The sequence below is a fragment of the Perognathus longimembris genome, chromosome 18, assembly GCF_023159225.1.
Source record: "Perognathus longimembris pacificus isolate PPM17 chromosome 18, ASM2315922v1, whole genome shotgun sequence".
Classification (NCBI taxonomy): Eukaryota; Metazoa; Chordata; class Mammalia; order Rodentia; family Heteromyidae; genus Perognathus; species Perognathus longimembris.
This window is the reverse complement of record NC_063178.1, coordinates 42706994-42725084: the sequence shown is the minus strand read 5'-3', so window position 1 is coordinate 42725084 and position 18091 is coordinate 42706994. Positions and strand designations below refer to the sequence as shown.

Sequence of the window (18091 nt, the reverse complement as noted above, 5' to 3'; positions counted from 1 at the left end):
ATTCCGTTAATTGGTTACGATTTTCCACCTGCCTTACTTACTGCGCTAAGTGTAGAGAAGACTTAACTCCCCACCTTATTTGTTTGGCTAAGTCGGTTAAGATCAGGTCCACATCCTAACATGGAGCCAGCCCCATTTGAATATATGTCCAACTCTGTCCTGTTGGAGAAGAGTTTTAGTGACCAATATGAGACCTATGAGATCATTAGAGGTGGCAGCTACGGTGTGGTGGTGAAGGCCTATCACCGCCTCTTAGAGAGAGTGGTGGCTGTGAAAATGCTAGAGAAGGAAGCGAACCTGAGCTTGGTGGAAAACGAGGTGGACATTGTCAAAAATATCCACCACCCCCATGTGATCAGGATGTACCAGGTGATCCAGGGAGAGAGATATGTCCACCTGGTGCTGGAAATGGCCACCAATGGAGACCTCCTGTCCTGGCTCACAAAATTACGCCGCTGCCTCTATGAGGACGAAGCCAGGAGGTTCCTGAAGCAGATAGCCAGTGCTATTGTGTACTTACACCAGAACAGAATCGCACACCGTGACCTGAAGCCCGACAACATCCTTCTGGATGAAAAGGGCAATGCAAAGGTCGGGGACCTGGGGCTCAGTGTCAGGATTGCCCCGGGGCAGTTGCTCACAGAGAAGTGTGGCGCCTTCATATTCCATGCCCCTGAGCTGTACCTGCAGGAGGAATATGATGGGTTCAAGGTGGACCTCTGGGGCCTGGGCACCATCTTGTTCTTCATGGTGACGGGGAAATTCCCCTTTAAAATGACCACATACCAGAAGCTAAGTGCCCAGATCGTAAATGGCCTGTACGAGATCCATTTTACCTGACCTCAAAAGGACTTAGCATCCTATTAAAGCTCTTAACTGTAGACCCCAAACAGAGGCCCGATATCCAGCAGATTATGGCACACCCTTGGTTTGACCGGGTGGAGGAGGGCTCCCTGTATCCCTATGAGCCACTGCCTGATGACTTAGACCCCACCATTACCACCGTCATGTGCATCATGGGCTACCCCGAGCCTCAGATCCGCCAGTCAGTCCTGCAGAGGGCTTTCGACGAAGTCATGGCCATCTACTGTATGATCAAAGATGGTCTCAAGGGGGAGACGGTCAGCCCGGTGAAAATCCAACCTGTGCCACTCTACCCCACCCACACCAACCTCTGTGCCTTCCCCCCGCAGAGGAGAGCCAGTTTGCCCGCCCAGCTCCATTCTTTGCTCTTACCCTCTGAGCGGACCCCAACCTGCATGGAGCCCCAGCTGGAGAGAGGCAAGAGCAGCTCCCTGCCCCCCCTGGCCCTGCTGCCTAGCACCAGCTCCGGACCACCAGTACCCCCTCCCAGCCCGATCCGGTGGGCGCCCCCGACTGCTGCAGCTGCCTCCCAACAAGGGAGGGCCTCGAGCAGCAGACCCCCAAGGAAACATCCGAACTCCAGCCTCAGGCAGATCCCCAGGTGGAGAACAGGGCCCCCGGCGGGGTGAAGAGCGAGAGTCAGGGCTGCAAGGGGCTGGGAATAGAGCCCAGGAGGTATGCCTGGTATGGAAGTGAAGAGCTGTCAGAGGAGGCCATCCAGTTAGCACGCCGCCACCACCACGTGGTGTTCCAGGCCAGCTCCCCCAAGATCCCAGGCTGCTGTTGCTTTAGGCGCCAGGGTAAAAAATCCCAGGTAACCGGGCAGCCTCAGGATGATCACAGAGACTCTAGATCCCGAAGAGAGCTGGGCAGGACGGGGGTGTTTGGCAGGATAGTTGCTGCCCTTTGCAGACTGTGCTGCTGTCTGCGGTGCCAAGGACAGAGCAGGGACTGAAAGACCCCAAAGTCACTGAGAGCCTCTAGATGCCCCTGTCATTGACTCCCACAACCCCGGGCAGGGGATTTGTACCAATAGGCGTGCAAGGGAACCCGAGCTGGAGGCTCTGAACACTGCTAACCCCATATAAGACTGCTCTGATGGTTACCAATTACCCTGACTGAAAACACTTGACTTATTTTCTTACCAAAAAATAAAAAAATTTAAAAAAATTGAAAGTCCTGCAAAGACAAACAGGAACGTCATCAGAAGGAAATAACTGAGATCACACTGTCTTTGGTTGCCTGAAAACGCTGTCGGCTATGTATTCTCCATCCTTAGCACACTTAGGATGAACACGCATAGTGGAGAGGTGTTGGGTCCCACTTTAAACGTAGCTAAATCACTTCATCTCTTAAGCGTGAAGTTATTTTTAAATTAATTCTAATTTTACTTGTAGTGTGTAGACAAATCCCTATTCTCTTCCTTTAGAAATGTATATGGTATAAGTGAATTCTATAACTGATTTTATAAGTATGATATAACCATCCCTCCATTAAAATCTAAAAAGAAAAAAGAAAAAACAAAACAAAAAAAAAACAAAAAAAATTTAAAAATTAAAAAATATAAAAACAACAAAGAGAAGCAAATCAGCCTAGCTGGCTGCTGGTGATGGGGTTGACTTGAACAAAGACCCTTGGGCAAGCAAGCCCCTGAGTGATGACCTCTGCCAGTGCCCACAGCCCCCTCCTGGGCGGGGACTCAGCCCAGAGCTCAGGGAATAAGGAAGTCAGGTGGAGCCCAGCCTATTAGTTCTCCCAAGGGTGTACAGCCCCAGGGGGCAGAGCACAGAGATCCATCACCACATAGGCTGAGAATTGTCACTTCTAAACAACCATTCTTTTCTTTCTTCTTCCTTTCTTTTGTTCTTTCCTTCCTTCCTTTCTTTCGTTTTTCCTTCCTTTCTCTTTTCTTTTTTTATTCCTTATGTTTCTTTCTCCCTTTGTTCTTTGATTCTTCCTTCCTTTTTTTCTCTCTCTTTCTTTCATTCCTTCTTTCTCTCTTCCTTTCTTTCCTGTGTGTTTGATTTATTGCTTACAAGTCTCATGGTTTTTCCCACCTGGCCTGGGTAAGAATTAAGATTCACAACCGTCAGCCTCCTAAGAATCTAGAATTTCAGGCAAGAACAAACATCACTCTGATCTCTAAGATCTTTCAGGGGCTTTTGTCTTTTTACTGTCCTTTTCATTCATTTTTATTATTATTTGTTATTGTTGTTACAGAGTCAGGCCTGAACATGCTTCTTGTTTTTATTTTTCCTTCCTTCCTTCCTTCCTTCCTTCCTTCCTTCCTTCCTTCCTTCCTTCCTTCCTTCCTCCCCTCCCTCCCTCCCTCCCTCCCTCCCTCCCTCCCTATCTTTCTTCCTTCTTGGTGGTGGTGTGTGTTTTCCGTCTAGCAGGCTCTACAATTTGACCCAAAGCTCAGCTTGTGACTTTTTTTTTTGTTTGAGTGGTAATCCTGTCGATCCTAAGGATTGAACTCAGGGACTGCCTGCCAATTTTTCCAGATTTTTGGTTTTTTTTTTCTTTTTGCTCGGGATTAGCAGGATTCATACCTTGAACCACAGTGGAACTTCTGGTTTTTTGTTGTTGGTGGTGGTGGTTCTGTGTGTGCTGGTTGGATCTAGTGGGTGAACCCACACACTGGCAACATTTCCTCATTTTTTCCCTCAAAGCTAGCAGGCTCTCCAAGTTTACCCACAAGTGAATTTCAGCCTTTTTGTGTGTATGGGGGGGTTGTGGTTTTTTTGTGCTTTATAATTTTTTTGAGGGTTTTTTTTTTTCGTTCCTCTGTTAGGGCTTGAACTCAGGGCCTCATCACTATCCATGAGCGGTTGCTTTATTGTTTTTGTTTCTATGCTTAAATCAAAGAAGGTGTAGAGTTAGAGCCAAAACTGGATTACTAGAGTGTGTTTGCTTTTTCTTTTTCTTTTTTTTTTAAATTGAAGGTTAGCAGGCTCTCCTACTTAAGCCAGAGATCAACGTCTGCCTTTTTCATTTTTCTTGGTGGCTACTAGAAGAAAAGAGTCCATGGGTAGCCAAGGGCACTACACAGTGTCCTAAAATCTGAGGATTGCAGTTCAAAGCCAGCCTGGACAGGAAAGTCTGTGAGACACTGAAATGAACCACCTCCAGCCAGGAAGTAATAGTGCCCACTGCTGGCATACAGGAAAACAAGTCTCATGCACTTTCCTTCCCAGGCTGGCTTCGAACCATGATCCTGAGATTTCACCCAGCACGAGCAGCTCATATTACAGCTTTGACTCTCGATTTTAAAATCTTTACTTGGCTCTTCTTTGGCTTCCTTTTCATTTATTGTTCTTTTTGGAGTAGTTATTTTTTTGTTGTTACTACAGGTTCTATGGCTTGTTATTAAAATACGGGCACACTCCCAGAGGTGGTAGTGGTTGTTTTTCTCTCTCTCTTTATGTCTAATGAGTTTCTCACATTGAGCCTCACCTCATCTTCTGTGGGTTTTCTTCCTGTTGTTTGGGCCATTTTTTTTTCATTCTTTTGTGGGGCTTGAACTCAGGGCATGGCTACTTGTTCTCAGTTTCTTTTTCCCTCCATAAAGCTGGCAGGCTCTACTACTTGAGTCACAGGTCAAATTCTGCCTGTTTCCCTGTCTTTCTCTCTCTCTCTCTCTCTCTCTCTCTCTCTCTCTCTCTCTCTCTCTCTCTCTCTCTCTGTTTCTTTTCCTCTCTTTTTCTTTCTCTTTTTTTCTATTTCTCTTTCTCCTTCGTCTTTCTTCCTGTCTCTTTTTCTATGTCTCTCACTTTGTTTCTTTTCATTCTCTTTCTCTTTCTATTACTCTCTTTCACTTTTTTCCTTCCAGTCTCTCTGTGTCTCTCCTCTCTTTTATTCTTTCTTTCTTCCTTTTTATCGCTCCCTCCCTTCCTTCCTCTGTTACTTTCTTTCTTTTCTTTCTTTCTCTATCATTCTTTCCTCTCTTTCTCTTTCTCTCTTTTTATTTCTCTTTCCTTTTCCTCTTCCAGTCCCTTTCTGTGTCTCTCATTTTCTCTCTTTTCTTTCTTTCTCTTTCTATTTCTCTCTCTCCTCTTCCTATCTCTCTCTGTGTCTCTTTTTCTATCTGTCTCTCCTTTCTTCTTTACCTCTGTTTCTTTCTCTTTCTTTTTCTGTTTTTTATGTTTCTCAATTTCTCATTCTGTTTCTTTCCTATTTCTGTCTCTCTGTGTCTCTCTCTCTTTCTCTCTCATTCTCTTCCTTTATTTCTTATTCTCTTTCTTTCCTGTCTTTCTCTTTTTCTTTATCGTTCTCTTTCTTTCTATTTTTCGCTTTCTTTCCTCTTTCTCCCTGTCTCTTTATCTGTGTCTCTCATTTTCTCTCTTTTCTTTCTTTCTCTTTCTGTTTCTCTCCCTCTTTCCTCTTTCTGTCACTCTCTGTGTCTCTTCATACTTTCTACCTGTCTCTCTCTTTTGTTCACCTTTTCCTGTTTCTTTCTCTTTCTCTTTTCTCTGTCTCTCAATTTCTCACTTTCTTTGTATCTTTCCTATTTCTGTCTCTCTCTGTGTCTCTCTCTGTGTCTTTTTTCCTTCCTTCCTTCCTTCCTTTCTTTTCTTTCTTTTCTTTCTTTCTTTCTTTCTTTCATTCTTTCTTTCTTTCTTTCTTTCCTTGTTTCTTTCCTCTCCTCTCTTTCTTTCTGGTGGTTAATAGGAGATGAGAGTCCATGAGAAGCCTAGGGCACTTAAACAGTGTCTGAAATTCTGAGGATTGCAGTTTGAAGCCAGCCTGGTCAGGAAAGTCCATGAGACTCATCTCAATTAACTACCAGTAGGCAGAGAAAAATAGAGCCTGGTCCTGAGTAGAACACCAAAAGTTCAATCCCACCCCTGGCACACACAAAAACGAGTCTCATGGACTTTCCTGCCCAGGCTGGCTTCAACCCGCAATCCTCGGATTTCACCTACAAGAAGCAGCTTACATTACAGTTGGAAAGTCTTCATTTTAAAAGCTGTAATTGGCACTACTTTGTCTTCCTTTTCAGTTATTGTTCTTGGGGTTTTTGTTGTTAGCACAGTTTTTATGGCTTGTTACTAAAGGTTTGGCCATCTCCTTGAAGTTTCTCTCACTATGTCTCTATGTCTTTCTCTCTGTTTCTCTGTCTTTAGAGCAGACCTCATACCTTGAGCCATAGCTCAAAAATATTTTTTTTTGCCAGTCCTGAACCTTGGACTCAGGGCCTGAGCACTGTCCCTGGCTTCTTTTTGCTCAAGGCTAGCACTCTACCACTTGAGTGAGCCATACCATCACTTCTGGCTTTTTCTATATATGTGGTGCTGGGTAAATTAACCCAGGGCTTCATGTATAAGAGGCAAGCACTCTACCATTAGGCCATATTCCCAGCCCCTGAACTTTTTTCTTAATTGTATTTTTGGAAGTCCTAGGGCTTGAACTCAGGGCACAGACACTTTATCATTGTGTTTGTGTGTGCCTCTCAGGGCTAGCAGGCTCTACTACTTGATCTCTTAATTCTGCCTGGATTTTATTTGTTTTTGGTGGTTAATAGGTGAGTCCAAAGAGTAGTCAAGTGCACTACAGAGAAGCTTGAAATCTGAAGATTGAGGTTCGAGGCCAATCTGGACAGGAAAGTCTATGAGACTCTTATCTCCAGTTAACCATCAATAGACAGAAAGTCGCAGAGCTCTAGCTTTGAGCACCACATGTTCAAGCCAACCCCAATAATGTCTCATGTACTTTCCTGCCCAGGCTGGCTTCAAACCAAGATCCTCAGATTTCAGCGACTTGAGCAGGAATGATTACAGATTTGAGCCATAATTTAAAAAAATTTAATTGGCTCTTTCTCTTTTTCACCTTCCTTTTCATCTGTTTTATTGTTCTTTTCTTGTCTTTTTCTTCTTTAGTTCAGTTGCTCTGGCCTGATGTTAGAACATAACCCCTTACCCTCAGGGTTTTTTTGCATTGTTTTTCATTTTGAAACTAGCAGACTGTACGACTTGAGCCACAGGTCAAACAGTGTTTTGTTTTTGTTCTTTTAGTAGGGCTTGAAATCAGTACCTCATCAGTGTTCAAGGTCTGGTGGTTTTTGTTTTGCTTTTGTTGTTATGCTTAATTCAAAGAAGGTGTACAAGTAGAGCCACAGTCGGAATCCTGGGATGTTGTGTTGCTTTTTTTTTTTTTTTTTTAATACAGGGCTAGAAGGCTCCACTCCTTGAGACACAGCTTCACTTCTGCCTGGCATTGTCTCTGTTTCTTTCCTTCCTTCTTTCTTTGTTTCTTTCTTTCTTTCCTCTCTTTCATTCTTTCTCTATTTCTTTCTTTTTATTTTTCTCTTTCTCTTCCCTCTTTCTACCTACCTCTTACTTTGTCTCTCAAATTCTCTTTTCCCTTACTTTCTCTCCTCTTTCTGTCTCTCTCTGTGTGTCTCCTTTTATTTCTTTCTCTCTTTCTTCCTTTCTTTTTTTTCTCTGTCTCTTTTTGTGGATGCTCTGGGGGTTGAAGTCAGGGCCTGGCTAATTTGTCCCAGTTTATTTTTTCCCCCCACATGGCTAGCAGGCTCCACTACATGAGTCACAGCTCAACGTCTGCCTGTTTACCTGTCTTTCTTTCTTTCTTTTTTTCCTCTCTCTTTTACTTTCTTTTTCTTTCTTTCTTTCTTTCTATTATTCTTTTTCTCTTTCCTCTTTCTCCCTATCTCTTTCTGTTTCTCTCATTTTCTTTCTCTCCTCTTTCTATCTCTGTGTCTCTTTTTCTTACTCTCTGACTTTCCGTCTCTCTTTTGTTCTTGTTTTCCTCTGTTTCTTACTTTCTCTTTCTCTTTCTCTTTTCTCTGTCTCTCAATTTCTCATTCTGTTTCTATCTTTCCTATTTCTGTCTCTCTGTGTCTCTCTCTCTGTCTCCCTCTCTTTTTTCCTCCCTTCCTTCCTTCCTTCCTTCCTTCCTTCCTTCCTTCCTTTCTTTCTTTCTTTCTTTCTTTCTTTCTTTCTTTCTTTCTTTCTTTCTTTCTTTCTTTCTTTCTTTCTTTCTTTCTTTCTTTTCTTTCTTTCTTTCTTTCCTCTCCTCTCTTTCTTTCTGGTCGTTAATAGGAGATGAGAGTCCATGAGAAGCCTAGGGCACTTACACAGTGCCTGAAATTCTGAGGATTGCGGTTTGAAGCCAGCCTGGTCAGGAAAGTCCATGAGACTCATCTCAATTAACCACCAATAGGCAGAGAGAAGTAGAGCCTAGTCCTGAGTAGAACACCAAAAGTTCAATCCCACCCCGGCACACATGGACTTTCCTGCCCAGGCTGGCTTCAACCCGTGATCCTCAGATTTCACCTACAAGAAGCAGCTTACATTACAGATATAAAGTCTTTATTTTGAAAGCTGTAATTGGCTCTACTTTGTCTTCCTTTTCAGTTATTGTTCTTGGGGTTTTTGTTGTTAGCACAGTTTTTATGGCTTGTTCCTAAAGGTCTGGCCATCTCCTTGAAGTTTCTCTCACTATGCTTCTGTGTCTGTCTCTCTGTTTCTCTGTCTTTTAGCAGACCTCATACTTTGAGCCATAGCTCAAAAATAATTTTTTTTTGCCAGTCCTGGACCTTGGACTCAGGGCCTGAGCACTGTCACTGGCTTCTTTTTGCTCAGGCTTCTTTTTGCTCAAGGCTAGCCCACTACCACTTTAGCCATAGCTTCACTTCTGGCTTTTTCTATATATGTGGTGCTGGGTAAATGAACCCAGGGCGTCATATATAAGAGGCAAACACTCTACCATTAGGCCATATTCCCAGCCCCTCTACTTTTTTATTGTATTTTTGGAAGTCCTAGTGCTTGATCTCAGGGCATAGCCAATTTTTGTGTGTGTGTGTGTGTGTGTGTGTGTGTGTGTGTGTGTGTGTGTGTGTGTTTCTCTCAGGGCTATCAGGCTCTAATACTTGAGCTCAACTCTTCCTGGATTTGTTTGTTTTTGGTGGTTATTAGATGAGTCCAAGGAGTAGTCAAGTCCACTACAGAGAGGCTTTAAATCTGAAGATTGAGGTTCGAGACCAGCCAGGATAGGAAAGTCCATGAGACTCTTTTATCTCTAGTTAACCACCAACATACAGGAAGTAGTGTAGAGCTCTAGCCTTGAGCATAACACCTCAAGCCCACCCATGGCACACATAAACATGATTCTCATGGACTTTCCTGCCCAAGCTGGCTTCAAACCACGATCCTCAGATTTCAGCCACCATGAGCAGCTAAGATTACAGGTATGAGTCTCAATTTTAAAATCTGTGACTTACTTTTGTTTGCCTTCCTTTTAATTTCTTCTTCCTTATGTTGTTTTTTGTTATTGCAGGTTTTATGGCTTATTACTAAAGGCCTGGTCACTCTCCCTGAAGTTCTTTGTTCTCTGTCTTTTTACTGCAGGCTTCACACCTTGAGCCACAGCTCAACTTCTTTTCTCTCTCTCTCTCTCTCTCTCTCTCTCTCTCTCGCTCTGTGTGTGTGTGTGTGTGTGTGTGTGTGTGTGTGTGTGTGTGTGTGTGTGATTTCTAGGACCTTAACTCAATGCATAGCCACTTGGTCTCAGTTTTTTTTGTTTTTTGTTTTCCTCATTGCCGGCAGGTTCTCCTTTTTTTTTTTTTTTAACCAAAGCTGAACTTCTGTCACTCTTTTTTGTTTTTGGTGGTTAATAGGAGACAAGAGTCTATTTTCCCAACTGGAATTATTACTAAAATCAAAGAAAAAGGTGTCTCAAAAATGCAAATCCTAGTGGCTCCCTTCTGGACTCACAAATCAACTTAGAATAATTTCCAGGGACTATGGAAGTACAATACCTAATTAAGTTGAACACTTGGTGCAATATCTTGGAAAACACAACATACTTCAATGATATTTGAAACATTTTTATAATAAATCATTAAGGAATATTTTACAATCAGGATTGCCAACATCATTGCTTTAAAACTGCATAACATTTTCTATCTAGGAGCCCAAAGATTCAAAGAGGAATTCATGCTGTAAGTGTTAAGGTGAACTTACATCCAACTTTCTGTCTAGGAGTCCAAAATCTCAAGGAGAAGTTAGTGAGATGCAAGGGCTGAAGGTCAAAAGGAAGCTGAATGAATGAAAAATAATTGTGTTTCCAAATGAATGAAATGCACAAGAGGAATATAGCTCATGTGGAAATATTTGACCTGAGAGATCAGAAATCCACCTGGGCTGAGGGAAGAATGAATTTTCTTTTGCGTAGTCGAGGCTTGATGGAAGAAATAAACGCATGGAATCTGAAGAGCATTCTATGTTATCAGGCTTCAGAAATAATCATGGAGCAAGAGGACAGGAACCTGGCTTAAAATTTAACCCAATGTTCATCATGCCTTCTAGGCCGTAGTGCTTAAAACCACAAATTGAAATTTTTATCTGCTTTCCAGACAATGAGATCTTCACATCAGTAGAACAAACTCATCTTTTCCCAGAACAAAAGCGTTGGTTGATTTCAATTATGATCACCACACACAAAAGAAATGATGCAAATTCAAATGCTTCTAAACACTTCTTACTTCTCGGATTGGTGTATTGTTTTATACAACCTGTGGGAGACTTAGCGGTAAAGAGAGCCTGCCAACTACTGACTTGTTAAAGCCAGGAACACGTAGGTTAAAGGATTCCCCATTCTCTCATGCTGTGTCTGTCTGTCCATCTGCGGTTCCATCACTGTAGCCAACCAACTGCCTCTGAGAATCGCTGTGAATAAACAGACATGACCCAAGGTAGATAGCAAACACAACAGTTGGTTTGAGTACATTCTACCAAACATTCTTATTTTACTTGCATGCAGGGAACTCACTTCTGTAGCCCTGGTTACACAAAAGACTGAGATCTGAAGTATCAAAGCTAGTCAAGCCACCCTCATTTGAAAACAAGACATGCTCTGCGTCCAAAATAACTAGCAGACAGTCCGGCTGGAAGTGTGGCTCCCATGGTAGGGCACCAGCCAGGAGCCTGAGCCAGTGGGGAGCCCTAAATATAAGCCCTCCTGCCCCTCCAAATGAGATATCTGTGTGGGACAGTCGAGTCCCTGGTTACTTGCCCCGACCCTACATGCTCTGTCCTATGCATGCACAAGAACAGCCATATCAAAAAGCAGAATTGTGTAGCACTCGGGGCTCCTAAGGGATTTGAGGGATGAACATCAAAACAATAAAATGTCAAATGTATGAACGCCCTTGTTAAGGTTCATACCACAGAGTTTCCTACAGCGTTAAACTGTGTTAGGATTATGCCTGTAGTCAGTAAGTATATATATATATATAATACGCATGTCTATATACATGCAGGAGTGCACACATTTGCGCATGCGTGCTTGCAGGTGAGAACACAAGGCAATAGAGATGAAAAGCTAATACAAAAGCTAATCCATGGGGACATGCTCTGTGTCGACGTTTTTCTGACTGGATGCTCTGGGTTGAGACATCCCGCTTTCGCATGGGTGCTTGATGACCTCTCTCATGACAGTCGGCTTAATCCTAAGCCAGAACAACCCCCACGGCAGAATTTTTGGCTGAAATTTTCTAAAGGCACCTAAAATGGGGTCATTTCTTTTTCCCTGGAGAATTTTACCCTGGGGTTTCCCTAGTTCTTTTCAAATATTTCTCTTTCTTTGGCCTTTTCTGAGTTTCTCTTATAGTGTACTTGTTTGTTTTCTCTTTTTTACTTCCACATTTGAAGTTCGAAATCTTTAGCATACTTCAAATCTTATCCCGCACAGAACAATGCTGTACAGAGTTTGCTTACTCATGAATCTTTCAATGTGAAAAGCTTTGTTATTTTCAATTACTGGACCCAAAGAGGATAGTGGAAATTAATACAGAAGCTTGCTTAGGTCAGATTCTAAGTGTTTTTTCCAAATAATTTTTGCATTAAGTCTTCAGGCAGGATGGAAATCCATGCTGGATTTATTCCTCATCCAAAATGATGATCAGACATCTCAGATGCTAAAGATGTCAGGACTCAGAGAAGAATAAGGTGCTTTGTTAAATGGTAGCTCCCTTGTGCAATCACTTGAAAATAATAATTAATATTTAAATAAATAAATAAATGCAAGAACAACAACTGCAACCACAAGCATTGCTGTGTGTGCTGATTTAAGAGGTCTTAAAATTCCATTTCACAAAGTGCTTGTGATTTTCCAGAGAGAAATGTGTGACCACAAATGTTGGGAAATTAATGAAATATTCAAACTATTACTTAGTTTAAGTTTAAAAATATGAGTTAAATTGTGTATGAGGTTTTTGGCACTGATGGTTCCTGCATGTAATCCCAGCTAGTCAGAAAGCTAGGATCTGAGGATTTCAATTCAAAGCCAGCCAGTATGGGCAAGAAAGTCCATGGGACTCTTACCTTCAGTTAATCAGCATCAAAGCCAGAAGTGGAGGGGGATCTCAAGTGACAGAGCCCCAGAGCAGAGTGAAAAAGCCAAGGGGAGTGGAAGGTGCTGATTTCAGGCACCAATCCCAGCACAAGAACAAATAATACTATAAAAACCTGTTAAAAATCTGTTTCTTATGCCTATTCTTCTACTCTCTTTTCATCTTCCTGCACATAATCACTTAATTATGGGGACTTAAAATTCAAAATGATTATAGGAAATGTGGAAGAATTAGAAAAGATAAATCAGAAAATAAAATATCAACAGCAATCTCTCACCAGAAAGTTAACAAATAGCATGTGCATAATAGAGGTATGATTGTGTATTTTAATACACAACTGTTGGTTTTTTAAGTGCATGCTTGGAATGTCTCCGACTGATTACATCGGTGTGCTTATAAGTGCCCAGAATACACAGCAAGGAGAAGGTCAGATTCTTCAACTTTGTAAAATTGAACCTTAAAAATAATAGCAAAAAAAAGTTGGACTCATTTTGCTCCTCAGAAGCCCAGTGCTCTGGATAATTCCTTACACGGTTTCTCCCATTTTAATTTTGATTGTTCATCTAGCGTATTATTTGAATCCGACAAGACAATTTTGCAGTTTATTTCACCCATTTCATAGGCAAATATTCTTCACCGTGACTGCGTGGCTTGTGATGGCTTTGGGAGGCTGGCTGAGCTGGGGCTGGGGCCCTGGGAGGCCCCCTGGCCACCCTGAGTTCCAGGGTCAGGGTCCCCACTGAGTCTGTGGGCCTAGCAGGGTGGGGCGCCCCACAACACAGAGGCTGGGTGAGGTGTCAGGCCTGGTCCAGAGGGCCCGCTGGGGCTGCTCTCTCCTTGTTCCAGTGACTTGTAGAAAACATTACAAACAAGACAAAAAGAAAAGAAAACACAAACAACATAGGAAAAAAACCCTCTTGTTTCCACTTCCCAGAGTTCTTTTCACTAAGTCTGAGTTTCTATGATCGGATGACTTAGGCAGGACACCTGTGCACTCCTCCTCTCCTGAGAATACCGGCTTTGGCCTCACCTCTGGGGGCTTTGCTGAGGTGGGAAACAGTTGTCCATCTAGATCTAAAGCTCGACGGGCACACAGTAGACCAAACACTAGGAGCAGCCGCGATCCTCTCATGCTGGGTAAATAGGAATTATGGCTGTAGTATCATTATAGTTATAGAATGCATGAAAGACTTAGCTCATAGAGTAACTATAAGTCTCTCTATGCACTAGCATACTATACTGTATGTTGTATGTTGACATAATAGACTATATATTATATATTAATATTTTATATATGCTTATATGCTTACTTTGAACCAAGAAACAATTTATTTCCATATGCTTTTTGTAACTAGTTTTTCTTCCTTAACATCCAGTTTTTGATATAGCATGCATTAACTCTGTGTGTGTGTGTGTGTGTGTGTGTGTTATTCTGTATGTAGCAAGGTGGATCCAGCAACAAATGCCCCCTGTGCATCAAGACCGGGGTGAGAAGTCCTTGTTCGAGTGATGAGGCCATCCCAATCCAGGCCATGGCTGCTCTTAGCATCCATAAGAGACCTTGAAAAGGGAAGACAGCTCCTCTACCAACATGGGGACAGGTAAAAGCACTATCCAACAAGGCTCAACATGTGCTGTTATTTTCTGGAAAGGCGTTAACCCCGGAACATCTCTTCCTGGCTATATGTACCTTAATAACCTTTATTTCCATGGCTGAGGCCACGTCAGAGGTAATGTATTTACTGGGCCCATATTTCCAACCCTCCTTTATTTTAAGCATCCACACTGAAGCTCCTGTTTCCGTTTCTACATCTATTCCCGACTTACTTTCTCCCCCCTATGGGTCCCGCATTCCAATCTTTCCTATGGAAGAAAGATGATCTTTTAGATTCTGTTACTCTCGCTTCTCCGAAGCTCTCTGTCTAGGCCGTTCCCCATGTTATCCCTTCTAATATCAATATTGTATTCAGCACGGAGGATCTTAAAATTCTAGTAGAACTCAGTTGATTAGAATGTCTTCTTGGTCTGTAGGGTCCCCTACTTATAAGGTAGATAATCATTCTACTCCTATTGGTCTGCCTAAATGTGATGCTTTTACTTATCTGAACTTAAATTTTACTGAAAGGGGTTGGAAAAATTACCAAGGAATATGGAATACATCCTGACATACTTGGTATGATTGGGGACCTTTTGGTGCATGGTTACAAAACTGCACCGAGTAGAACTCATCTTGTGACCCCCCTTTCTATATGAATATATCCAGTGCTTTCTACTAAGCAGCATTAGGATGGTTTGGAGCAGGTTTTAGTGACCCCCGGCCTGCTTTCGCCCATATCCAATTTCAGGGGACCTGCATGGAGTAGTGAGAAGGGAACTAGACATCGATCACTTTGTGTACAACAGGTGCTATGTTTTCAGCTCAGGGATCCTTGCATTAATTTCTAGGGATGCATCATGAGAAAGTCCACAGAGACACAAATCCTGCCATCTAGGCCTAAGGCCTAGCCTCTTGCTGCCCAGTGCACAACTACCTACCTGTTCAGAAGGGACCGTAGGCCTGACTCATGAGTTTTGCTGTCACGCTTTTCATTACAATGACACTGCCCTTTGCAAAAACACCATCTTCTGCTCCTCAAACACTTGGCATCTGAGTTCTGCTTTGCTGTTGAATTTGCATCCTGGACTGCCAGGATTTTCCCGAACCCTGATCTCACACAGCAGAGCACTTTGGGTCTTATCTCGTCCCCTTACTCCTGGAGATCATCACCTCGTAGGAATACTACATTCCCAGGAAGTGACACAGCGCCAAGGATACCCAGTAACAGAAACATCAGGAATTGAGCTCAGTTGAAGGAAGGTCATAGATCTTTTTCTTGATAATTTCTAATGAGATTATTATTAATTATCAAGGGAGAAACTGCATAGAATTTTATTAAAACCAGGGGCATTGAAATATCTGCTTAATAATCAATTCCATTAAACATTGGTTATATAATTTTATAAAAGACAAGACAGTTCAAACTATAAAAGTATGAAGGACAAACTTTATAATATTAACAACAGTAAACACCTCCAATGTTAATGTAAACATTCGGGAAGAAGATGGAAATTATTTTTCTGCATTAGTACCTTACCCATAGTGAGTGTTCATGAAGTATTCTGCAGCTAAAATTTTAATTTATTTATGTATGTCTTATTTTCTCAACGTGCTTATACTGCTCCAACAAAGGATGGAGCCAGAATTTTCAGTTTTCTCTACCCTTTTTATCAATGCAAGAGTCACATATTAGGCACTTGATAGGTTTAGGGTCCTGTTTCCTTTAATTTCTTGTTCTTTTTCTATGAGTGCTTTCTTATACAAAAGACATGGGATTCTGAGTATCCTGTGAGAGGGCCTCACTTCCCAGCTGGGTGGTCACAGGAAAGCCACAGTGGAAACTCAAAGCATAAGCCCACCGCAACGTGGACAATGGGAACCTAGCTCCCGTTTACCAATGGCTGCCAAGAAGCTGAACGTACCTGACATCACCAGTAGATAGTTCCCCTTAGAACATAACTCAAGAGAAAAGTGGACTTTGGCAATATTGTCCCTATTCCCTGAGCCGGAAGTTGAGGACTTGAGAATGTTATGGAATCATTTCATCAGTGTTTTCCCAGTTTTTAAACCTCTTGCCTTTTCTGTTTCTTTTTACTATTATCTGCACAAGGGGTTTCAACTCAACAGGATGGTGTGTTAGTGCGGTGTTTCTGGATCAATGTCAACCCGCCCATCCCTCTCCCAGCTCTCAAGCCCCGCCCCTTCGTGCGAGTGGCCTGGTTGCATCTTGACATGCATAGTTTTTATATTCCCACAGTTTTCCTTCCCGCATTCTCTCCTTTCATCGGCCCTCCCTCCCCTTGGCCACTGCTCTCTGGACAATCGTTTCAGCTTCCTGGCATTCATCTTGAACGGTACGTGAATGGTTCCGAGGAGTTAGGCCATTAGGAATCTCCTCTGAAAGGTATTTTGACGTAACGTTTAAATGAGCCAAGGCCCATTGGTTCTCTTCCTCAGGGAACTTAGCCCACTCCCTGCTCTCTGCCCTCAGTCTCCCTGGGTGGAGGTGGGGGAAGGCAAGATCTCTGCCTCTGTCCAGAGCCTTTCCAGTACCGTTACTTAGTCTCTCCCACCATTTCTAGCGCCCATGACCTTAGGCTCTACAAGCTGGATCCTCCAGCCTTCTGCCCGGAGCCCATTTATCAAATTATTAATCATTTTTATTACTCCTCTTTGGTTTTTTTCCAAATTCTCTTTATCATGACTCAGGGATGTCTAAGTGAACCCCATAGTATATTAATTAGATAAAGTCTCTTTCAATGTAGTTTTTCGTTCAGGCTAGGACTTTTTACAGATTAGCTTGATTTTAGCTTTACTGGGGTATTAATTTTATACTCTTTACGCCGGTTTTTATTTACTAGGGTCATTCGTATGACCGCAGTGGCTGGCATGAAGTTTACCAACCCTATATCAGTATAACTTAGTCGAACTTTTGTTCATAGCTTAAATTTTATTACTGCTGTTGCCTGTGGGGATAAATAAATATTTGATAACTGCTCGAGTCAAGAAAGAAGCGCACGTTATGATTTACACAGGCACTACTTCGGGGCTGGGCCAAGGCCTCCCTGGTGAAGGATTCTGCAAAGTGGCGGAAACTGTGCTTTCTCGAAATTTCAGTAGTGAATTCTTAACTCAGCACCTACTTCTTACTACACAGAGCACTCTACTATTTGAGCCACAGCTTCTCTTCTGTGTTTTGCTGGTTTGCTGGAGAGGAAGGTCTCATGGACCTTTCTGCCCCAGCTGGCTTCAACCGATGATCCTCAGATGTAATCTCCTATCGCTCAGATTCCAGGTGTGAGCCTCCACGCGCGGCATGAGTTTGAAGTTTTTAAGTCTGGTTCTAGATGTTAAACCAGTGTGGTCTATATGAGCTGGAGCTGCCAGTTCAACCTAAGTTATGTAGGGAGCTCAGCAGAGCAGAGGAAAGCAGGGAGACTGAAGGAGAGGGAAAGCAAGGCGAAAACCAAGAGGTTGTCATGGCTCGGGTTTGCCATCGTACACGGATAGGACAGCCCGGACTCGGCGTGCAAGGAATGCAGAATCGACTTTTACTCCAGCTTTACAATAAATAGACATTTCTTCCAGTTAAGTAGAACTTATTGAAGATTGATTTGTTTTTCTTGAAATTGTTTCAAATAAAAGCACATAGTAAAATTGTGAACTAGGGAAGACAAGTCTTTATTTTTCAAATCATTTCCCACAGCAGCATTCAACTTAAGGTTTTAATCAAGAAAGGGTTTGAACTCGCCAGTCTGAGGGAAACCGCTGCTTCTCTTCCAGTCCGTCAGGAAGCAGCGACTAGGTTGGCAAGGTGGTTGTTGTCAGTACCTCAGTGTGCGAAGAGCTCAGCAAACAACTGGCAAGTGAACGAATGGGTGAATAGGGGAATGGGTGGATGAATGAATTAATGGAAGAACATCATGTCCTTCCCCTCAGTTCCCAGGACTGGTGAGTTCCGTAGTGTTGCCTTTTCTTTGACCCTTCTGCTTCTGTGCCTCCTTCCCTTCATCTAACCATCCAGGTGACAGAAGAGTCACCCCTCCCATAACCTACTTCTCACTCAGCTACAGATGGATTCCTTCCTGCTCCTTGAACCTTTCCTCTGACTTCACAGCCCCCTTTTGCTTCCTCCAGACTGTTTGCTAAGGAGTTGTGAGAGTAATCAGAGCGTGATTGTGGCACATCCACACTGACAGCTCTTTTGTGTGCTTTTATGTTTTCATTATCCTTAAGTCATGTCACTCCTGGACATT

General features: G+C 42.7%; 1 long non-coding RNA gene across 1 annotated transcript; it reads left to right on the top strand.

Moving 5' to 3' along the window:
- Positions 1–735: 735 nt before the first annotated feature.
- On the top strand, positions 736–16757 carry LOC125366763. The gene is made up of 3 exons (XR_007213968.1): positions 736–750; positions 9890–9892; positions 16613–16757. It is a non-coding gene; the product is annotated as an uncharacterized LOC125366763 (long non-coding RNA).
- Positions 16758–18091: the final 1334 nt, after the last annotated feature.